Source organism: Nelumbo nucifera, chromosome 4 (assembly GCF_055504915.1).
Source record: "Nelumbo nucifera cultivar China Antique chromosome 4, China Antique-T2T, whole genome shotgun sequence".
NCBI classification, from domain to species: domain Eukaryota; kingdom Viridiplantae; phylum Streptophyta; class Magnoliopsida; order Proteales; family Nelumbonaceae; genus Nelumbo; species Nelumbo nucifera.
The window spans coordinates 25,858,912-25,878,493 of record NC_142652.1 but is presented as its reverse complement, the minus strand read 5'-3'; the positions used below and the strand labels follow the sequence as shown (position 1 = coordinate 25,878,493).

The following is a 19,582-nucleotide window of genomic DNA, read 5'->3' as shown; positions in this document are numbered from 1 at the left end:
ACAATGACTTTAAGGAGGACGAGGTCACCTGTCTTGAACTCGCATCTTCGGACTTTGGAGTCATAGTATTTCACCATCCTTTGTTGTTGTGCTACCATCCTGACGTGTGTTCTATCCTAGGCTTCCTCTACTAGGTTTAGCTCTACGCGGAGGTCCTCGTCGTTTTGGTTTTCATTGTAAAGCTCGGTCTGGAGAGTTGGGGAGCCTATTTCCACGGGTGCCATGGCTCCAGCCCCATAGGTCAGGCTAAAGGGTGTCTCTCCGGTGGCCGTCCACAGAGTATTCCTGTATGCCCAGAGTATGCTTGGTAGTTCCTCGACCCACCTTCCCTTGGCCTCGTCTAATCAGGTTTTTAGGCCGTGCAATAGGGTTCGGTTGGTCACCTTGGTCTGCCCATTGCTCTGGGGTCGATGTACGATGGTAGTTCGGTGGTCACTCCTCAAGTTGGTGCAAAGCCTTGAATTTGTGATCAATGAAATGCGTCCCGTTGTCTGTGATAAGGATCCGCGGAATACCGAACCGACAAACAATGCCTTCCCAAAAAAAGTTTCGGGTGTTGTGTGCAGTAATGCGTGCCAGTGCTTCGGCTTCCACTCATTTGGTGAAGTAGTCCACTGCCACTAAGAGAAACTTTTTTTGTGCAACTGTGGTGGGAAAAGGAACGAGAATGTCCATGCCCCACTGTGCAAATGGCCACGGGTTGGTGATCGGCTTCAAGGGAACCACAGGCTAATGGTGGAGGTTGGAATGTTGCTGACAACTGTCACATTTCTGCACGAGCTGAGCTGCGCCTTGCTTCATGGTTGACCAGAAGTAACCTTGTGGGAGTGCCTTGTGTGCTAGGGTGTGCGCACCTGGGTGGTCTCCATAGATGCCTTTGTGGATCTCCTTGAAGACGTAGTCTACCTTGGCTGGAGGGAGACACTTCATGTAGGGGAAAGTATATGAGCGGTGGTAAAGCTGGCCTTGGATAAGGTAGTACTGGGCTGACCTATGTTGGAGCCTCTTTGCTTTTGTTCAATCTTTTGGAAGTGTGCCTTCCAGAAGGTACTGCATGATGGGGTCCATCCAGGATGGTTCGTGTTGTACTGGGAGGATGAGGAGATTCGTCAGTGCGATGCTCGGTTGAGCCAGCATGTCCAATCGTACCTTTGTGCCGAGGTCAATTTTTGGGGAGCTTGCTAACTTTGATAGCACATCGGCTCGTATGTTTTCGGCTCGAGGAATGTGTTGGATGTTAAACTACTTGAACCACTAAATGAGCTCCTACACCTTCTGTATATAGCTCGTTATTGTGGGCATCCGCATATCGAACTGGCTGAGAATCTGGTTGACTACCAATTGGGAGTCACTGAATGCTTCAATTCTCTGAGCTCCCAGTTCTAGGGCGAGGCAAAGTCCGGTGATCAGGGCCTCATACTCAACTTCGTTGTTGGATGCTTTAAACTTGAACATGAGAGCGTGCTCCAACACCGTGTTGTCTGGGCCGAGGAGGATGAGGCCGGCCCCACTCCCTTGTTGAATTTGACGAGCTGTCCACATGTAGAGTCCATACTTGTGGCGGCAGGCCAGGTCCTCAGTGGTGAAGGTGCATTCGACGCTGAAGTCAGCCAAGGACTGAGCCCTGATCACGGGTTGGGGTGTGTAATCGATGTTGAACTCATTCAATTCCACGCTCCACTTGATTAGGCGGCCAAATGCTTATGGCCTCTGGAGAATCTGCTTGAGGGGTTGGTCGGTGAGCACCCGAATGCTGTGGGCTTAGAAGTATAGCCTGAGCTTTCTGGCCAAGGTGACTAATGCCAGAGCCATTTTCTCCAGGTCAAAGTACCGGTTTCTACACCTCCGAGGACATTGCTGGTGTAGTAGATCGGCCTTTGTACCCGGTCTTCCTCTTTGACCAGGACCGAGCTGACGACCTCGTCCTCAGTTGAGAGGTAGAGCAACAACTCATCCCCTGGGCTCGGTTTGGTGAGGAGAGGCAACGAGCTTAAATACTGTTTTAGTTCTTGAAAGGACCGTTCACATTCCTCGGTCCATTGGAAGTCCTTCAGACATTTAAGGGCTTTGAAGAAGGACAGGCAATGGTTCGCGGATTTGGACATGAATCTGCTAGGTGCGGCAATTCTCCCAGTGAGGCGTTGCACTTCCTTATGAGTCTGAGGTGATTGCATATCGAGGATGGCCTATATTTTCTCTATGTTGGCTTCAATTTCTCTTTGTGTCACCATAAACCCTAGGAATTTGCCAAAGCCGACCCCGAAGGTGCATTTGTTTGGGTTCAGTTTCATCTTGTACTTCCTGAGGGTGTCGAAGACTTCTTTTAGGTCGGCAAGGTGATGCTCGGCCTTCTTGCTCTTCACGAGCATGTCGTCGACATAAGCTTCTATGTTTTAGCCGAGCTGATCCTTGAAGAGTTCATGCATTGTAGCAATATAGGTAGTGTCGGCGTTCTTGAGGCCAAAAGGCATCACCTTGTAGCAATATAGTCCGCGGTCGATGATGAAGGTTGTTTCCTCCTGGTCATCTCGGTGCATCTGGATCTGGTTGTATCCTGAGAAGGCGCCCATTAAACTCAAGAGTTCATGCCTTGTCGTTGTGTCGACAAGCTGGTCGATCCTTGGTATAGGAAATTGTCCTTGGGGCAAGTTTTGTTTAGGTCGGTGAAGTCGATACATATCCTCCATTTCCTATTGGCCTTCCTCACCATCACCTTGTTGGCCAACCAGTCGGGGTATTTTAGTTCCCAATTGAAGCCAACATCGAGCAACTTCTGCACTTCATCAACAAACACTTGCCACCGTTCTGTAGCGAAATTCCTTTTCTTCTATTTCATAGGTCGGTAGCGTGGATCGACGTTCAGGCGGTGCGTGATTACCTCGGGGGCAATCCCCGGCATGTCTGTTGCCGTCCAAGCGAACATGTCGGCGTGGTCCCTTAGTAGTTGTACCAGTTCCCCCCGAAGACGGTCGTCCAGGAGAGAGTCGACCTAGACCATCCTCTCAGGGTCTTCCTCGTTGAGCGACACCTGGATGAGGTCTTCAATAGGTTGGTCGCGTTGCGTCTTCACCTCATCCTGTAGATCGTAAACTTCAGCCATTAGTGTTTCTGCGACTGGGCGCGGTCCTCGGCAGGAGGTCAGGTAACAATGCCGTGCGGTCCTCTGGTCCCCACGTGTTACTCCCACGCCATACTTAGTAAAAAATTTTACCACGAGGTGGAAGGTGGAGACAGAGGCTCATAAAGCATTGAGAGTTGGCTTACCGAGGATAGCGTTGTAAGAAGTTGGGCAACAGACCATGATGAAGTCTACCATGGTTGTTGCGGTGATGTCGCCATCTCTGATTAGAAGGGGAAGGGTTTTCCTCCTAGTTGGCATGAGGGACTCCCCGGAGAAACCCACCAGGGGAGTGTTGACGGGGGCGAGACGGCTCCTGTCGATGCCAAGCTTGTTGAATGCTTCTTCGAAGAGGACATCAGTTGAGCTGCCTGTATCAACCAGGATGCGCCACACCTCAAATTTGGCTACCTCGGCTGTGATCACTAGGATGTCATTGTGTGGGGTCTCCACCCCCGAAGGTCATCCTCTATGAAGGTAATTAGATCATCTCGCCTCTTCTTTTGTCCTCGGTTGTCATCCTCGCATAGCCGCGCATATTTCTTGCGCCCCAAGTTGCTCTCTCCTCCCGCAGTGAGCCCTCTTGATATCATGTGGATCACACCGACAGGGGGAGCTCGGGGCGGTGGCCAAGCATTCTCTGCACCTGGTTCTTGTGCTGGTTTCTTGTTCTTGTCGATGAATCCACCGATGTATCCGCACCTGATCAGGTCCTCAATATGGTTGCGGAGGTTGAAGCAATTGTCCGTGTTGTGGTCGTGGTCCCTATGGAATTCACAATATTTGTCGTAGTTCCTCTTGTTTCCTTGTGTTTTCATCTTTTTGGGCCACCAGACATAACTTCGGTCACAAATTTGCATCAGAACTTCAAACTGCGATGTGTTTAGCGACATGAAGTTCTGATAGGTTGGCGGGGGTGTCCACAGTTTGTGGTTGGGCTGGCGATCCTACCTCTTATGGTCCCAATCTGATCTCTCTGACTTCCGCTCTTTTGTGTCTCTCCTCTTCTTGTCGGGCCTTTCTTCATCATCCTGTAGCTGCGGTTGTGCTTCTTCAGCATTGATGTACTTCTAGGCATGGCTCATCAGCGTGAATAGTGTCTACGGATGTCTCTTGGAGATGGAGAAGTTGAAGGCAAAGGGCAGAGCTCGTGTTGAACAACGGTGACGGCCACAGACTGGTTCAGGTTTCTGACTTGTAGTGCTTCTTTGTTGAATCTTGCCAAGTAGTCTCTGAGAGATTCTGTCTTCCTCTGCCGCACTTGCATAAGGCTGGCTGAAGTTTTCCATTCTGGCTTGCCGTGAACTGTGTATGGAACTAGGTCTCCAGTTGCTCCCACAACGCTATGGAACGTGGAGGCAGAGAGGAATACCAAGTTAAGGCTGGGCCTGTGAGGGTGGCCACTAGGGCTTTGCACATCAGGCCCTCTGAGGATCCATGCAACCTCAGTTGGGCCTTCAGTGCTTTGATGTGGTCTGCGAGGTCGGTATTCCCGTCGTACTTGTCGAGCTGAGGTGCCCACTAGACCTGTTCATGGGCCGGGTGGCCTGACGGGCCGGCCCGGCCCAGCCCGGCCCCCGAACGGGCTTGGGCATGTGTTTTAGCCCGCGGGCTTGACCTCGGGCCTAAAAGCCCGAGCCCGACTATTTTACGGGTCGGGCTCGGGATTTGTTAAAAAAGCTCGGCCCGAGCCCGGCCCGGCCTGACTTTTCCTAAACTACCTAACCCTAACCCTAAATATTTAAAATTTTTCTTTTCATTCTCCTTTCTCACTCTCACTTTCAGAAGCGGCGACTCTCATTTCTCCCTCTCAACTCTCAGAACCGGTGAACCCAACTGCACTTGCGAACTCAGTCACCGACGGCCGACTCCACTAGAACTAGTCATCTCTCTCTTTGGCGGCGGTGATCTCTCTCTCTCTCTCTCTCTCTCTAGCTGGCACCGTTTTCATCTTCTTTCTTCTCATTCTCAGTTCTCTCTCCAACCGGCGCCACCAGAACCCAGGCGCACCATTTTCATTCTGCGAACTCAGGCACCGGCGGCTAGCACCACCAGATCTAGATCGTTTCTCTCACGGTGAGCTCTCTTTCTCTCTCTCTCTAGCCGGCATTGTTTTCATCTTCTATTTTCTCACTTTCTGGGTTTCTATTCTCACTCTCAGACTCCCAGGAATCGGCGAACTCAACAGCACCATTCTCTCAATCCTCAGAGGGCACCGGCGCTCAAACTCCCAAGTTGGGCTTCGGGCTCGAGCCCGGGCTTCGGGCTTTTTATGAGGGCCGGGCTCGGGCTCGGGCCTGATAAAATTTATGTTAATAAAAAGCAAAAGTCCGGCCCGAGCCCGGCCCGGCCCGGCCCATGAACAGGTCTAGTGCCCACCACCCTATGGGAGGTACCTCATCTACGATCTCTTGGGAAAACGGCGGTTCCTTGGCGGTTGGTGCGGCTGGCTGCACAAGCTGATCTACAGGAGGTGTCGTGCTTCGCTGAACTTGGTTGCACTCCAACTCCTCTAAGCGTTGTCGGGGCTCCTCGGCATTCCTATTGTCCGAGACCATGTTACGTGTGTCTTTCTCCTTCTTGGGCCGTGCGGAGCGGTCTTTCACCAAGCTGGACTCGGCGACGGAGACCACACGAGGTGGCATCCGCTTGCCGAGCCTCTCTTTAGTAGGGATCTGCGTAGTTTAATGCGTCCTACTATGGTTTTTGGGCTCATGAGAGCGAGCTATGGAGGCAGATTTCCTTGTAATGTCTTGCTTCTCATGGTTGGATTGTGCTCCCCTTTTGTCTGGCCAACGTGTTTTGGGGTCCTCGGGGCGAGGATCGTCTTTTGTACTCGTCGGGGCATGAGGGGGGATGGCCTAGCTGGGCGGTGCTGCGGATCCTAGTGTTTGCATTATCTCGAAGATCTTGTCGACCTTCTCTTGCATTGCCCAGAACTGCGCAGGATCAACCGCGGCTGGAGGCTGTAGGAGTTCTTGGTGTGGAGAGCTGCGATGTTGAGACTCCCGAGATGGGGACCGGAATGTTGATTGTTCAGACTGGTTCTTGGCGATATGGGAGAAAAGATTTCCGGAAAGGCTTTTTGTGTGTTTTTCATAGACGGCGCCAATCTGATGCTGCTTAATCCGAGGCGGTGCATGAATTGAGGAGAGTAACCATATAGTCCTTGCCAACAGGGCGGTGCCGAGGTGGTAGGACGAGGCTGCGCTTCAAGACCTGTGACCAAGAAAGGAAAATCAGAGGCCCGAGGAGTTATCCTTGGGTAGGTACTCCGACGCTCAAGTCAGTAGAAGGTTGTGGATGGTCGGGCCAAGCAACAAGGGTGATGGTCTGAGCAGAGTAATAGTCTGGGTGTCAAAAGTTCGAATCCCTTACCTTGAGCGGGGAATACCTCTTTATAGCCGAAGGTCCGTGTCCTGATCGGATTGGGCTTCTGAGGTTGCTGGGATGAGGTTAATTGTTGAGGTCTTTGGGATAGAGTCCTATTCCTCAGTGGAGTTGTCCTCTTTTCTCCTCCTATCCGTAGTTGTGATTATCCGCGTGACGTGTAGCTGACATGGCTGAGAGGATAAGATGGGGGGCTACAGTAATGGCATAGCACATTCGGGGCCGTAGAGTCAGTGTATGTTGCGGAGTCGACCGGGTCGTACCGACGTGGCCAGGGTGACCGGGTGATGATTGGACGACCACGTGTCTCTTAAGGCCAGCTCAGCCATGACCCAAAGAGTTCTGTTTGGAAGTAGTATAAACATAAATGTTGAATTTAAAACCATATATTTTATATTTTTTATTGTATATATTTGAAAGGAGTACAAATGCAAATATGTACAGTACAAATACAAACAAAATAATACAAAATACAAGGTTTTGCACTCTACAATTGCACTTGTACTCTTTTAGGCTCAATTTGAAAAGAGTACAAATACAAATATGTACAAATATAAATGTATGTAAAATAATACAAAATACAAAGTTTTGCACTCTACATATTTGTATTTGTACTCCTTCCAAACTGAGCATTAGGAGGAAAAACCGTCAAAAAAAATGCCAATTTCCACCTTATTTTGATGCGAAAGCTAAAAATGTCATCATTCATTCAAATGCTTGTGAATTTCACCCAAAGTGTATAGTTGTATCAAACCGGTGTGCTGTAACCAAACGCAGCTTTAAGGGTGGAGAGGCCTTCCAACACAACTCTTCATAGCATATACATAAATACATAATATAAACATGCACATGTAAGATATGAATTTTCAAATGGGTATACTACCAAAATAGTATGGATTTTCAAAAATATATAAATTTTTACTTGTAATCTGGTAAAATAGGACCAACCATTTATGCTACGTAGAAAGATATTGTAGCTGATTCAAAACATCCATTAGATAGGTCCATATCAGCCATATGCCACACTTTGTATTGGTAGCTTTCAGAATTAATATTGGCTATTTAATTATTAATTATAAATCTTCTCTATGAAAAATGGGCCACATTTGGCCCATTGAAGATGTTGGGCCAGAATGTTTCCATGAAAAGATAGTACAAAGAGGGACTCGGTGCTGGAGAGCCATTTTGAGATCCAAACTAACTTGCCACATTTAGGACTCCATGTTGTTTTCATGGGTGGCCCATCCCCATCCCCTAAACCCCCTAGTGGCAGTAGCCAGCAGCCAGTGGGATTTGATTCCAGGTCTCTATAGTCAGAGATCCTACCAACCGAGCCACCGCCAGTTGGTTTTCCATGTTGAGGGAAGCTTACTAACCCACGCGCCTAATGCATCTAATAAACCTGTTCCCATATTAAAAGAAATATTTATAGATACCCAATATTGGTTTATATGGGGTCTTGGAGGGATAGACTGGATATGATCCTAATCTTTGGGATTTTCTGTAAAGTGGCTGCTCTCAGGTTGAATTCGACTTTTCATATTGGCTAGTTCAAGATTTTACTTTTACAAAAAGTAATAGCCTATATAAGGTATAAATATAGATATGTTTGGTAAGATGCCAACCAGCTGCTTAATAAGATCTGTTCATAGTGATTGTAGTAGAGATTTGGGATCAAATCCCGCTTGCACCTAAATTGAGAGGATTATAGCCTTATGGGTTGGGGGGTGGATTATCCCCCCGTTGTGTAGTCCTTGGAGAGAAAAAAAACAGATATATTTGTAAATATGCATATTTTAATAGATCATTACATGTATTTGAATGCAAAATATTCAAAGTTTTTCATTATGGTTATTAATAAAGTATGAAGTACATATTCATTTTAACTATTTTCTACAATGCCGTAAAAATTTGACAAAATATATATATTTTGTCATATTTTTCATCATAAACAGAATTATTTTGTAAGCTAGCTAGCTTTTATGGCATGGTATTCTTGCTCTGTGCATATAAACCATGGTTGCGTTTGGTTAGTCGTCAGTACGTTTATGGTTAGTTATCAAAAAGTAATTATCCAATTTACTTATCTTCTATATATCTATCTATTTATCTATATAACAAGATGGTCCACGTTAGGGGTGTCAATTGACCACTTTTTGGTTTGGATCCAATCCGATCCAAATCTTATTAAATCGGATTTGGACAGTTCGTTATAATTATTGGATTGGTCCATATTCTTATTGGTTTGAATTAGACTTAAACCAAATTTCCAATAATTCGATAATGGGGCCAAACCCTTGTCCAATTTGAAATCAATCCTAACTGAAAAGAGCATAGGATCACTTTTATGAAAGTACTTTTACAAAAACATTTTTATAAAAGCACTTTTATAAAAGTAATTTTATGAAAAGTATTTATACGAAAGTACTTTTATAAAAGCACTTTTATAGAAGTAGTTTTATAAAAGCACTTTTACAAAAGTACTTTTACGAAAACACTTTTATAAAAGTACTTTTACACGAAAACACTTATGAAATCACTTTTACAAAAAAAACCTTTATGAAAGCACTTTTAGAAAATCACTTTTTATGAAAGAACTTTTACGAAAGCACTTTTATAAAAACACTTCTACGATAGTACTTTTACGAAAGTACTTTTATAAAAAAACTTTTACAAAAGCACTTCTACAAAAGTACGTTTATAAAAGTCTATGGAAATACTTTTTGAAAAGTGCATTTACAAAGGCACTTTTCCGAAGTACTTTCAATAAAGTGCTTTTGTAAAAGCACTTTTATGAAAATATTTTTATCAAAGTACTGTTACAAAAGTGTTTTTTCAATGCTAAAAGTGCTTTTATATAATTTTTGATATTTCATTCGGTTTGGATTGGATCCAATCCAATCCAATCCATTTACAATCTAATGGATTGGATTGGATTTGGTTTGTATTGGATTTGGACTGGACTTGGCCTAGTCCATTTATAAGTGGACTCACATTGGATTGGATCGGGTTGGACCAAATCTGTCCAATTGACACCTCTAGTCCACGTCAGCATGCTTCTCCTTGCTCCAAACCCTCTTCCTAATTTCCAGTTTTTTTGATTTTTTTTTTTAATTTCACATAATTGCCCATTAAACCAATATGGAAATAACATATGCTAAATTATCTCTAACAACAAATAGATAAAGAAAGAGTGATTTGATTTTCTAATGTTTGGCCAAGTGGCACCACTATCCCCCACTTTCTCCTAAATTATTTATAATTCCTATTTATCTTATCCCTTACTTTGCCAAGTGGCATGATTATCCCCCACTTTCTCCTAAATTATCTCTAATTCCTATTTATCCTCTCCCCCACTTTTTATTTATATCTATCTAAAGAAATTTTGAATTAACAAATTTAAAATCTATTTAAATGTTATAATTAAATTATATAATAACTTTAAAATATTTATTTAAAACACAAAAAATAATTATAATAGATTTAATAATATTCACCTTATTAATAATTTTCATTTTTACAAAATTCATTACCAATTTATGTACTAACAATATAAATTATAATTTTACAAGAATTCTATTCAAATGATAAAAATTTAACATAAAAACAAAATATTATTTAAATATTTTAATAACTAAATATATTAAATAACAAAATATTAAAAATAACTAAATAATTATATAACAAAATATTTAGCATTATAACTTAAAAATAAATAAAATTCAAATAACAAGAAATTAAATATTTTTAATAACAAAATATTATAACATAACTAAATTTTAAATAGCTAAAATAAGGAAATTATGTAACGAATTTAAAAAAATTCTTAAAAGTAGAAAATAATTATAATAAATTTCATAATTAATATTTTAATAATATCTTACAAAATTAATAACAAAATTATGTAATAATAGTATAAATTATAATTTTATAGATTATTAAATTCAATAAATAATTAATATTTTAATATTTTAAATAATAATATTATTTAAATAATAAAATAATGTTGTAAACTAGTTTCACTTATATCAATTAATAATCACGATTATGCTCAATTGCCCAAAATCACTTTGGCTTCTCCTCCTCCATTCAGTATCGAATCAGTGAGTTCGGCTTCACCTTCTCCTCCATTCAGTATCGAAGCAGTGAGTTCGGCTTCACCTTCTCCTCCTCCAGTCAGTATTGAAGCAGTGAGTTCGGCTTCTCCTTCTCACAATCATCGATTTGGCTAGTTCTTTTGAGATTTGAGTGGATAAGAAGAACGAATCACCTCAAACACAACAACAGCGAATAGGTTAGGGCTTGGACATTTTAGTTTTTTTCTTTCTGATTTAGTTCATTTGAAGTTTGTTTTTGAGAGCAAATTGATTCTAATATCTTTCTCCTCCCCCTCCAAATAACCATTTTCTATTCCAAAGGATTTAGCGGATAGGAAGCTGTAATGCAGAATGAGGCCAAAGCAATATCTATAGCAGATTTGAAGAAAGACACTAGATTAAAAGAATGGACGCTGGTGCTAGTTTAGGATTCCAAATCTCGGATCTGCAGACTCAACATCTCTGTCTACGCACAGCTCCGAGAAGCTCCGTGAGTTCTTTTAATTCTCCTTCATTCCTTCACATCTTTGCACTGTCTGCTTGATATCTTATATGAATTTCTATTTTTCAAATTCTTATTCCAGATTTAGTATTCCAGAAAACCATCCATCAAAATTAAGATTGATGAATCTAAATGGAGAAGCAATCCTGGTCTGTACCTGTCAAAAAAAAAGCAATCCTGCTCTTTAAGGAAGCATTTGCCCATCCTCTCACAACAGCATCAATACTGAAATCTCTAAGCTCCTCTCTCATACAACTTAATTGTCTACCCTGATTACAATAAGCTGAACTGGGTTTGTAGGAGAGAGGAATTTAGAGACTCTGGCATTCCTCCCCTCCCAAATTGAAGCATGCAAAGAAAAATTACCACACCTGATAATACAACTTTAATGATGCATGGAAACAATGGAAAATTGAGGGAGGGGATGAAAAGAAAACCCAAAATTCCAAATTACTCCCTCCATGCAAAGAAAAATTACCACACCTGATAATTGCTTGAGAAATGCCTCTGTGTTTGTTTCCATGTAGAAGGGCCATAAAACAGAGATTTTAAGGACTGGAAAATTTATTTTCTCTTTTACAATGAAACTAATGTGGCCTTAGTAATACCAAGCCTCCAAAGCAACCTTGTACTATTTACACTTAAGAGGTACTTAGCCATCTCTTAAGTCTATTTTTTTTTTTTTTTTATCAATACCATCTCTTAAGTCTATGCCTACATTCACCATTTAACTTAGTGGCTAATTTTGCCTGGGAGGCCAGACACCAAGTATTTTATGGGCTAACCAAGTATTTAGGTGATCATACTTATAAAAAAAAAGGCTGAATTTTAGGGGAGCAAGGTAAGTGAGGGATGAAAAGGAAAAGAAGTGAAGGATCTTTCCATGACCAGTGTACTGCCAAAGCAATGGTGTAGTTTCTGTCAGGGTGTATAGCTTGGTCTTGTTGAGTTGGGGGAATTGCCTTGATTTGATCCTTAAGTTTCTGCCAAAGCTTGGTTTTGCATGAAACTCCAGCCCTAAATATCTCTTACATCTATGCTAAATATGTAGTAAAAGTTGGCTTCGCTTCTTTTGTTTATTTTTTCTCTTAATTTTTTAACACTTATCCATGAGTTGGGTAGTGCCTCATAACCTAATCTTTTTATGGCCTTGGTGGTTTCTAGGCAATTGCCTCTTAACCTAAATATCCGAGGTCGTTTTGGTGGATTTTCTGCTTCGTGCTTCAGTTCTCTGACTGATGTGTTCCCTGCCGCTGTAGTACACCCTGCTATAATGGATCCGCCGGTGATCATGTTGATCATCCCGCGGATCGGTCTTTCTTCTGGTAGCTGCCGAGGTGGCTGCTCGTTCTGTCTGCTCGACTCTGGAGCGTCTCTCCTTCGGTCACCCTGCCGGTCCCCCTGTCATTTCTCTTCGCGTAGGATGTAGTTTTTTAGGTATCTGCGGCGAATGAGCTCTTCGATCTCGTCGCGGAGATTCCGGCAGTTCTCTGTGCTATGACCATGGCCATGGTCTCGCGAGGGATTATCAGCCTCGACTTAACTAACCTTGTGAGATTCAGTATCAAGAACAAGTCCTCCTCATCCTGTGTTGTATAATTTTCCAAATACATTGAATTCCTTGTTTCCCCTGTTTTACCCACTCATCTACAAGACTGTTAGCAGACCTACTTACAAAGCAACCTATTAAGAGATTAGAGTCCTCTTTGTTTATTATATTGTTGTACTTCATATCTTTAGACCTTTTCAGACCTGTCAAAACAGCCTTTAGCTCTGTCCTATTGAATCCTCAACACTGATAGCTTCCAAATATATAATCATGCTGTCTGTCATGTGATTTCTAATCACTACAGTGCCTGATACCTAGGTTGCCCGGCAAAATTCAGATTGATCTATGATGACTGTGGTGGGCACCATTACACTTGTACTATTGACCTGCTTGGGGCAGAATCATCTACTTCCTTCCAGTTTCTTATATAATGTTGTCAGTTGTAAAAGAAGCAGCAGCTCCATAGCCCTAATAATCTACAGAGCCCGAGAGTAGGTCTTTGAATAGATCAACTGCTTGGATCTTCCCCCATCATCTTTATCCCCAGTTCCCACCACCCCTACTGCAGAGGATGAAATTGGGGCTTTGAACTTGAGTAGCTGAGAAAAATGGAGGTTGTTATTGCCTCTGGTCTTACAATGGAAGATGAAGAATCCAAGCAAAGCTAAAAGAAATATGGCAATAGTTGTAACAGAAACAGTTACAGCAATAACCAATGTCTTTTGTCTACTGTTTTTGTTATTGCTTGTAAAAGAACTGTTATGACTAGTACAAGGGAGCAAACCTTGCACATTTTCGCCACACAAACCTGGGTACCCACTAATTCCTTGGGAGAAGCTCTTTTAAAGGCGATACTATCTGGAAGTGGACCTCTAAGATTGTTATTCGATATGTCAACAGACTGAAGGCTCCTCAGACCTTGTAGGGCAGGAGGTACCAAACCAGAAGCCTGTTGTTAGAAAGATTCAATTTTTCTAATTGACTAAGGCTTCCAACCTGTGGTGGTATTCCTCCAGTGAGTGAATTTTGACTGAGGTCTAGAGAAGACTGTAAGGCCACCAGATTCCCAAGCCTGGATGGGATTGTCCCATTTAATTTGTTGTGGTTGAGTTTCAAGGATGTTAGTTGCTGGCAGTCCCCCACCAAATTCCCAAGCTTGGAGGGATGGGTCCATCAAACATATTTTGATCGGCTGTCAGGTGGACAAGCTTTCCACCTACACAAATTTGAGGAGGGAGCTTGCCTGTGAAGTTGTTAATGGAAAAACTTACACTTCCGAGAGAACTGGGGCCAAAATCTTTTGGTATATTACCAGAGAAATTGTTATAGTGAACATAGAGGGAATTTTGGTTTTCCAAATGGCTTATAGATGAAGGCAAGTTTCCATGAAGTTTATTCAAACTCAGGTCCAGAAATTGTAGTCTTTTCAGCTTACCTATTTCATGGGGAAGGGTTCCACTAAGCTGATTATTCATTGAACTTAGATTGGCAAGCCTAGACAAGTTCCCAATGCTGGGGGGGAATAAAACCAGTTAAAAGGTTATTAGATAAATCAAGTTCATACAAATTCAAAAGATTTCCAATCTCCCAAGGCATAGAACCTGATAATTGGTTCTAGAATAGTTGATGGAAACTTTTGATCCTAATCAAAAGTTTTGTCCAATCTCCCAAGGCAAGGTTTTCCACAAATGCACTTCACTTGGTATGAAGTGTATTTCACATTTAACTTCCTCTGCAGAATACTCTCTCAATACAAGCTCTACCTCACCAACTACCCCTAGTCTGCGAAACCATCCAACCAGTATCTCAGATGCCTCTTTGCCAACCATAATACCCTCTTTCTCCAAGTCAATAAGGAGGTCTAACGCCTTCTTAAACTTATTCTCCTTTTCATAAGCGGCCAACATCAGAGCCACACATTTGTCACTAGGTTCAATCCCAGCATTCCTCAGATTTTCAAACACACTGCGTGCACCATCACTCTGCCCTGCCACTGCATATGCATTGATAAGAAGTGCACACAACTTAATATCAGGGGCGATTCCAGCAAACTTTATAGCATCAAACACCCTTTGAGCCCCTTTTCTATCACCAATTGTGGAGTAAGCCCTTGACAATGCCTTGTAAACTTCCCTTCCTGCATAGATTTCTTGAGCTTCCATTTCTCTAAGCAAACATTCTCCATGGCTGAGCATTCCGGCTCTGACATAGCCCATGATCATTGGCCCATATGCTCTTTTATCTAATGGCAAGCCCAGTAACTTGATCTCCTCAAATGTTGCCTCAGCCTGCCTAAGACAACCAGCCTTGCTGTACATCTGAATCATAGCAGTTAAGATTACCTGATCATAGGTAAAGCCTCTGTTCTTCATGGTTTGGAAGACGCTTTCAGCATCATGCAACCGATTTTTCTTCCCATACCCATCAATTATCTTGGTGTAGTCACGGACATTAGCTTCAAATGATTCTTGTACAAGGGCAAGCTCCATTACCTGGGACGCATTGATTGTGCAATAGAATTTTGGTTCAGGCAATAATAGTGGAAGGTTTAGGTGATTGATGGTTGATAATACATTGCATGCATGCAAAAAAAATGACACAAGCTCATGGGTCAGAATAAAACACTTCTGGGAGAACCTTAAAGTGGAACTGTAAACATGGGTGCCAAATGAAACAGACATTATAAATTTATTACCACTATTCAAAACACAGATATTCATGAAAGAAGAACTCTCTCTGTATCTTCAAATTACACAAAGGGTTTTAAAACCCAGAAAAGGTGTTTGACCATAATAATCAGATGATGGAGATAGACTAGAATTGTGGAACAAGAAACTTCAGCCAAACCCAAAGTGTTAAGTGACAAGAATCAGATGATGGAGATGACAGAATCAATGATGAAAATGATAGTGACAGTTCAGGACCCAAAAGGCTCAATGTTTACTTGAAAAAGCATAATGAAGAACAACTTTCCGATACCATTACAATGAAGTACCTATATTTTTAGGATTTGCATTGGTGGGCCCAACATTGCATTTCTGGTAATGATTCAGAACCTATATTTTCTTTACATTTGTAAGTTGGATATTTTATTATCAGTATCAGAAAATTAATTAATATGTAAAAGAATCATACATTCCAGAAAGAAATGCAGGACAAAGGACATGTACAAACAACTCAGTGCTGAAAAGAAAGTTTTATGCCTTTAAAAGTGATTTTTGGACAAGTCCCTCCCAGGAAAAGGCATATCCCAGTCCAATAAAACTTTATTTACTCCCTCCTGAGTAGCGTATCTTCTAGGTTGTATGCAAACCTGGGAATCCATTTGAATGTGTGGTTTATTGTGGATACCAGTAGCTTGATTTCTCTTATTAAATACCTCAGGTTCCATGGGCCTTTGTCTTCTGATGTGAGCTATCCAATCATAATGTGGCGGTCACCTTTAATGGATAAATCAATCTAGCTCATTGATCTACTCAGTGTGATATCAAATGGAGAAACTAACGTTTCAGCTCTCAGAGTTTCCTTATCCAGATGGTCTGCAGTAACTAAGTAGGAGTTCCTTTTCATAATTTCTGATTACTCCATATCCAGGTGGACCTGGATTGCCCAAGTAGCAACTATCAATGTTGAGTTGTGGAGTTCTTGCTTTTTCTCATTAAATACTTTCATTTCTCTTATTCCATATGCCCGAAATGATTGCTGCTCTATTCCATATGCCCTTCTGATCCAGGTATATTTGATCACCTTTGTGACCTAGTTACTTTGAAATTTCATTGAAGAAATTCAAATTTGGGTTTATAGGTACCTGCACTTGAGTAAATTGGTGACCCTCCAAGGAGCATCAGGTGCTTTCTTACGCCTTCTCCTTGATCAGGTGATTCTCTCTTCAACTTGAGATAGTACTTGCCATAACATGGCTTTGCTGTTTTATAACGAATAATTGCTGGTTTGGAACATATTTTTTTTCTAAACTTGATACAGTTCATTTTCTCTCCTATTTTCATTGGGGTTTTCTTATCTACTCTAGTTACTCTAGAGGGGAGGCCATCACAAGTAGTGCCAAAGCTTCAACAGGTGTAGTTTTATCATTTCTATTTTTATTTTTTGCATTAGTTTCTTTCAAGGAAGTTTGCCTCTGTTTTATACTTATATTTTGTATGTTCACCATTTGTAGGAGTGGTTTTCTGCAGTATTGGCAAATTGGCAACTTTGGATACCTTTCTAATTTCTCAACTTTCGATTTGTTCCGCAACAGTTCCAGGTACGAATGGCAAAGTCTATCATACTTTGTTGGATATATGGTTAAATTGGGATGGGAAGTCAGGGGAGGTAATTTTTCTTTCCTGCTTGCCAGTGTTAGTGAAGCCATAGTCTAATTAAATATGGACAATGTCTTACAATCTGTGTGATTGAGCCACAGTCTAATTAAATAGTATACTCAATATAGGTGGCACTTGATGACTTCCTAATGGAACGTTTCTAGAGTTTGGATTTCTTGAACAGAAAACAACTATTTTTTACTCCTAGAATGCGAGAAAACTTCTATCAAAAGGTTATCAAATACTGCTTTTAGTAGCACTCATGGATTGATCCTTCTAAACAATCAGAAAACAAATATATCTGATCGTTAAGTAAGATTCGTGGTTTATAAGTTTTTGGTTCAAGTTTTAACTACAAGTAAGGTATGGAAAGTTACTTTGACATATACTAGGGTATGGATTTAAGGTTTTAATGCAAGACTATGAATAAGCTACATTTCAAATGTTGTTTTTCAGGTAAAAATCATGCAATGTATATGTGATTAGTTGGTTAAAGGTCTTTTGCTTTTGAAACATTATAGTTACTAATTTGACTTTTTTTTTTTTTTTGCTTTTTGTTGTGTTATTTTTTCTTGCAGATTGTAGAAGAAAGAGAATGTAGATGGTGTCAAGATGAAATACATTTTTTCTTTTCTTAGAGTAGGAAGTGAATTCTTTTTTGTATTTTTTATTCCATATTTTTTGTAGATGGATTGTTCTTTTCTCTTTGAATTTGTATCAATCAATATGAAACAATATTCAGAAACAATGATTATCTTTCAATAGATATGTGAATGAATTGTTTTAGATAGCAAATTAAATGTTTGTAAATAGGTTTATATAAGTTTTGCATATGATAAAACAACTTTTCAAAACACAAATAAATGATCTTTAGAGCCAGTCACAAGTGCCTCTAAATAAGACCAAATAATACTTTAGTGGCAGTTTTAAGTGTTGCTATGAAGCTTAAATAAAATTCTTAAAATTACTTTTAGAGGCAAATAAATTTGCCTCAAATTTAATTAAAATGCCCCTAAAAATGTATATTTGGTGGTATTCATAAATGCCTGTAAAATGCTTTTAGCGTCAGTGTTTTAGAGGCAATATTATATGCATATATATCTCATTTTTGGAAGCACTTATCAGATGTGCCTCTAATTATAAGTCAAGTGCCTCTATATCATTTAGAGGCTAGACATTTAGAGGCAATCACCTGAGTGTCTCTGATTCTTTTTAGAGGCATTTTTTTTTCTGTTTTTAGAGGCTTTTTTTATTGCCTCTGTAGGTGATTTTTCTAATAGTGTATTGTATTTTCATTATAAATTTATTTCCAATAATTATGTATTTTCACTATAGATTTTCAATAACTATTGGAGATTATACTATTGTAATGCTATTTATTTCCAATGATTGTGTATTCGATTTGCCTTTTTTTTTTGAGAGAGAAACCAAATAATTTAATAGTTTATGGTATAGTAATTGAAGAATTTCAGTTTCAGTTGTCAACTAATAAATTAGCAACTTACTGCATTCTATTTAGACATTTGGATTTGGATTGTGGGAAATAAGGTTGAGACAAAGAATTGTTTTGGACGTTTGGTAAAAGTTAATTTGAAAAACATACTAGGGCAAAATAAAGTCCTTAAATTCGGGCTTTGTGCTTTTGGGCTTGAAAAAGCATAAATCCGAAAACTTATCCCAATACAAAATTATTTTATGATAAATAATTAGTTGCATAGTACTGATTGTTTTCAACTAGCCCTTTAGTGTTGGAGTTACAACCACCCTACCTGTGGTGTGTTTGCCTATAAGGGTGTCAATGGACGCCCGTCCAGTCCAAAATCAATTTGGACGGACCAAAAAGGTATAGTGGATTGGACCGATTCAGTCCAAAATCCATTAATATAAGATAAGAATATAGGTGTCAATGGGCCGGGTTTGAGTTGAAATCAATCTAAATTAAAATAAATTTGAACAAATTGGATGGTCCAAACATTGAATAAGACCAAAATGGTCCAAATTATTCATTGAATTGGATTGAACCTGGTTCATTCGTAATGGACTCACATTGGACTGGATCGGATAGGACCAAATCCAGTCCAATCGACACCCCTATTTACCTAGAGCAATCATCTGCAATCAGGTCTTAGGGCATGCAATGGAATGGGCCAAATTGGGAAAGCACCACACTCCAATGTTAGAATACTTGTGAGAGAGACATTAAATTTTGCAATTACATGGTTCTTTATCAAAGTTCAACATTTACCCTTACATATTTTTATTGTACATAGATGAATTGACAAATCATATTTAGAAGAAGGTTTCATGGTGCATGTTGTTTGATGATGACATAGTTTTAATTAACGAAATTAACAAAGGATTAAATGCAAAATTAAGTTTATGGACAAATACCTTAGAAACAAGTTTTAAAATAAGGATTAAGATAAGATATATGATATGTAATTTTAATTATAATTGGAGTGCAAATAAGAACACAATTAAGAATATTGGAGATCAAGAGATAATGCAATTAACGTGACTTTTTCTGGTACCTAGGTTTGATAAATCATAATAAGAGGGATTGGGGAGGATATTGCCCATAGAATTAGAGTGGGATGGAAAACA

The 19,582-nt window shown here is 40.6% G+C and overlaps 1 long non-coding RNA gene and 1 pseudogene across 1 annotated transcript; one reads left to right on the top strand and one right to left on the bottom strand.

Annotated features, from left to right (window-relative positions):
• Positions 1 to 10,552: 10,552 nt before the first annotated feature.
• Positions 10,553 to 17,773, top strand: LOC104602999 (uncharacterized). The gene is made up of 6 exons (XR_736140.3): positions 10,553 to 10,802; positions 10,927 to 11,095; positions 16,461 to 16,533; positions 16,687 to 16,733; positions 16,834 to 16,920; positions 17,557 to 17,773. It is a non-coding gene; the product is annotated as an uncharacterized LOC104602999 (long non-coding RNA).
• Positions 11,104 to 16,034, bottom strand: LOC104602998 (pentatricopeptide repeat-containing protein At1g01970 pseudogene; annotated as a pseudogene).
• Positions 17,774 to 19,582: the final 1,809 nt, after the last annotated feature.